Genomic DNA, 5,206 nt, shown 5'->3' with positions numbered 1-5,206 from the left:
GCATGGCTACCACAGCATCCTGCAGTGGCATGCCTTTCCATTTGGTTAGGACAATGAACCCAAACACACCTCCAGGCTGTGTAAGGGCTATTTGACCAAGAAGGAGAGAGATGGAGTGCTGCGCCTCCACAGTCACCGGACCTGAACCCAATCAAGATGGTTTGGGGAGAGCTGGACCGCAGAGTGAAGGAAAAAGGGCCAACAAGTGCTAAGCCTCTCTGGGAACTCCTTCAAGACTGTTGGGAAACCATTTCAGGGGACTACCTCTTGAAGCTCATCAAGAGAATGCCAAAAGTGTGCAAAGCAGTAAATAGAGCAAAGGTGGCTACTAGGGATGAGCGCGTACAGCATTATCTGTATCTGTTTACCACATGAATTATCTGTATATCCCCTCCCACCCCCACACATATCAATCCCCCCCCCCCCCCCCCCCCCCCTCACCTGGATCCGTACTCGGACTGGGCGGGGCCTAAACCGGAAGTGGTCAGATTTAACGGAAGTGGGTCAGGTTCTCTTGAAAGTGCGGGGCTTATCCGGTATGTTATTTAAGATGCAATTGATATGAGTTGATCAAAAATTGTTATATATTATTGTGATTTGAAAACTATTACATGACAGCATCGAGCTTCAGATCAATGGTGGTTGTCATGGTAACAAACAAACTATATACAGAACGTTTTGCAACAAGAATACAACACATGCGGTGCAATTATGAAGAAAATGTAATGAACAAGAGTTTTCATACTCAATATAACTTTCTTTTTTTAACTTTTATTTTTTTTATGATCAGTGTGATTTTTTTGTTTTGGGGGTTCTTTTTTTATTTTTTATTTCCACAACAGTATATGGTGTTGTGTGTGTGTGTGTGTGTGTGTGTGGTGTGTGTGTGTGTGGTGTGTGTCTGTGTGTGTGTGTGGTTGTCAGTAAGAGAGAGACACAGAGAGAGAGGGGCGGGAGGCGGGGGGGCAGCTAACAGTAAAAAAAAAAAAAACTCTGATGGCAGAGACGCAACGGGAGTCACATTTAAACCAGCAGCATGTCCTGAAACCCACGTTACACCAGACAACTAACTGGTTTACTAGTAAGGATACAAACCCCACGTTCACCAGAAATTTACTGGTTACTATGTTAAGGACTACAAACCCACGTTCACAGAAATCTACTGGTACATGTAAGATACAAACCCCTCACAGAAATACTGGTAACTTGTAAGGACTACAACCCCACGTTCACCAGAAATCTACTGGTTACTATGTGAGGACTACAAACCCCAGCGTTCACCAGAATCTACTGGTTACTTTGAGGACTACAAACCCCACGTTCCCAAAATTATGGTTACTGATAAACATCACCAGAAATCATACTGGTTTATGTAAGGACTACAAACCGAAGGTTAAAAACAAACACGAAGCTGAAGAAACCCTAAACGTGCCGCAGACCCGACTGACTGACAGAGAGAGAGAGAGAGAGAGAGAGAGAGAGAGCGCATTTCTCCTTGTGTGTGTGTGTGTGATTGATCCGAGCGTGTTTGTAGGCGGGGGGGGCACTGTGATTATGGGTAACTCAGGGTTCAGTGTCTTGCCCAAGGACATTTCAGTCCCAGGGCCAGGAATTGAACCACCAACCTTCCGGTCTACCAAGATGTACCAAGTCCCTATTTCAACAAATTGTGGTGTGTACCTTTGATAGTAAAGATAACTATGCAGAACTGACATGCTTAGGAGCTTTTTTGTCAAATGTAACATTAGTGATGTGTATGCCAGGATTGGAGGTAAAATGGTAAAACTGTCCCTACGAGGCACCGAGACTTTGGAACTGAAAAAGATGTTTGACAGTAGGTATTCCTGTATTCATACAACAAAACTCCATCTAGAACAATGTTCACTGTGACTGAGAAAGCATGTTAGACTGCTTGGGTTGTCAAGAGAGCCTCTATTATCACACACACACACACACACACACACACACACACAGCGCCAAGGTTTGCTCTGCTCTCACAATCTCCCTCAGGAATTCATACTCGCTTCAAAAGCCCAGACACAGTGACAATATCCTTCATACATGAACTGTATCTTTCATCTGCAGTGGGACTGCGCTGCCAAGTGTGAAGGGGGCCATAATCGCACATGATTGTGTAGTTAACTTAAAACCTCTCACACAGATGTTAAAGGAAATGAGGTTAAGAGCAGGTGCATCTCTGGCATAATCAAGCAGGCAGTTTCCACAGACACAGCACCGGAGGCAAGATTATAAAATCTCAGCTTCCATCCCCTTCTCCTCTGGGGCACTTTCCGCTTTTTCAAAGCTATGAGTCAGGCACAAAGAAATAAAAAAATAAAAAAACAGTGAGCTAAGGGATGGATAGATGGTACACAGGGTGAGGTTATTAATTCAGAGCTTTGTTGAAGCCGGCTCCCTCAGGACCACCTGGCTGCTTTTCAGAAATGCCTCAGACAAGGTACAGTTAGATATATTAAGTTGTTGAAGGACTAATGCAAAACAGCTCTGAGGATAGGCCATCTGAAGTGTGCTTATACGCAAAACCTGTTCCAGGATTATAGGGTCAAGTGCAGCAATGCTGTGTGGGGTTATCAAATGGGCAACAACCATTACAGCGATGCCACCGGGGGCTAGACCATCAATTCATCACAGTGTTAGGAACGTTTCCCAGGGGCAAACATGTTTTCCTCTTTAAAGATACTATTCAGCTACAGTTAGGGGAAAGCAGTGATAGAGAAGGGAGATATTTCAAAAAAACTAGTGCCACATATCACAAAAAGCGCAGTCCTGCTGTCTAACCTCCGGTGTTTACACATGAATATGATATGAATAGGAATCAGAGATTATGCATTCAGTTGTATCTAACAGAACACTGTTGTATTTCAACAGAAACATAGGCTGTACTGAAACAAAGCAGGTACCTGTGCATGTAATAATGAGGGTAGTTGTGCTTAGGCTGGGCTTTAAGGAACAATACATTGCTGTAAATAAAATAAGACATTTCATTTATGTAGCGCTTTTCACGAACTCAAAGCCGCTTCAAATATTATACATAGGAGGATCACATTGTTTCCAAGTTTTTACCTTTGGGACTGCAAGGCTGAAATGTTAATAACTCTTCAGTAGCTGAGTTTATTCAATAAACGTTTGTAAAATCTCTTTGATGGTTATGTTCAATCTGCAATAACAGATTTTCTTGCTGAAAAAGGTTTTGGCATAAACCTTTAAGGTGATATGGTGAACTTGTCAGAAAACAGTATTACACACGCACTGGTTATGGAGAAACATTTTGGGACTGATTGGCAGGGATGGCTGTGGACAAAGCACACATGACGATGCACTGGCAAGAGAAAATTAAGTTTAAGCATGCATCCAGCTAATTTAAATAGCTCATGTTACTGTATTGAGTGAACACTTAACTTCATTTAATATTTTATGTGGTGTTTTCTTTTGATGCATATTTTCCACCGAAAACAAGCTCCTTCCCGAGACTATCTTTTTAGAGGCCCCATTGCTGCATCCGGAGCTTCTATCCCTATTGTGATTGGTGTTGTAAACCTAGCACTGCCTCCATGTTGGTGTCTGCTGTGGTCAAAATAGTTAAAAGTGATTGTATTTTCTTTGCCTTTTGTGTAATGTACAATAAAAAACAACTTTAAATGAAAATGTAGACTCTTTTAGGAAAATCAGCATTGTTGTATTTTTTATCCAGCAAAGTTTTTACATGTATACATTTCAAAACGCTCAAAATGACCGTCATGGCTGTTCTAGTGTTAAAGCAGAGATAGGATATGCTTACCACAGGTAACTATGGTAGCCAATACGTTAAGCTTGAGGAATCACTGTGCCTTCTGGATGTTTGTGTAACAATAAAACATGATGCATAAATAATATCAATTTCTTTTCTACCCAGTTTAATATGCAAGTTTTTTGGATACAATAAATGCGGTAGAGGGTCCCTGGATTAAAAGATGTTGAAGACCCCTGGTTCAAAAAAATGCAAACAGCCCAGATCGTTTTTCTCTCCTATCCCAGAATGTATCTGTGGTGTAGCCAGTCCCCATTTCACAGCACTGGGGAGATAGGTCTGGCAATGCAGGCCTTATGTTCACCTGATGAAGATGAGTCCAATATTGACTCTGTTGTTTTAGCTTTGTTTTTATCTCCACCATCCCCCGAGGGAAATATCTGGCTCTTTAGCTGCTGAATGCTCCACTGTGTTCACCATCTAGTCTCTAACTGTGTCTGTCTGCAGTTGGTGCTGAGCAGAAGGTGTTGTTTTGGAAGATTTCTATCTTATACCGAGAGAAGAACTGAAAGACTTTGAAAAATGAAAGATCTCAAACAAAACACTGATCAGAGTTGTCTTTTTTTTATTTGCTTGCAAGCAGGAGCCAGTTTCACAGGTACAGAGTAACTGTGAAAGGAGATTAAAAAAAAAATACAGTTAGTGGGAATCCTTTATACACAGCAAGAGACTACCTTTTCAGTCATGGGATAACAGGGAACATTACTGCTATAACTGTTGCAGACATGAGATAACAGGGATCATCTGCGTGTGGAGTGTATCGATAGCTTTCTTCGTCTCAGCACAAAGTTTCCTCAAAAATAAAACATTTCCAGTAATCAGACATTTCATATATCCAGACGAGACAAAGTGGCATAATATGTTCCATTGATGCACTCATCTAAACGGTAATTTTCCATTACAGTGTACACTGGGTTTTTACAGCTTTTTCTCTAAAAACAACTGCATGCTGTAGCTGAAAACAACCCTATGACAGCGGTGAGTAAACAAAAAAACAGTAGTTCCAAAGGAAACTGTAATACTTGCCGAACAGTTAACGAGCTAAAAAACTCACTATAAAAGGTGAGAATTCTCTGTTGTGTCATCCTACGAGTGACCTTCGCGTGGCGTTTCTGTTGCGTGTCAGCTGTGTGGCGGCTGTGTGCGGTTTTCTATGTCTTTGCACACCAGAAAGCTGTCTGATGCAGCACTGCTGCTGCTAGCCTTGTGTGTACACATGTATGATTGGGATCACCCTTGTTTGCAGGGATGTGCGCAGACAGTTGGAGGGCCTAGAAAAAAACCCTCCCCTCCATCCCATTGAACCTTCAAAGTTGGAGATGTCTCCAAAGGAAACATTATAATTCTGACTACGTTTTACAGTATAGTGTACCTTTAGGTTAAGAATACTATTGACCG

The sequence above is a fragment of the Etheostoma spectabile genome, chromosome 20 (genome assembly GCF_008692095.1).
Source record: "Etheostoma spectabile isolate EspeVRDwgs_2016 chromosome 20, UIUC_Espe_1.0, whole genome shotgun sequence".
NCBI lineage: Eukaryota > Metazoa > Chordata > Actinopteri > Perciformes > Percidae > Etheostoma > Etheostoma spectabile.
This window is presented reverse-complemented; position numbering follows the sequence as displayed.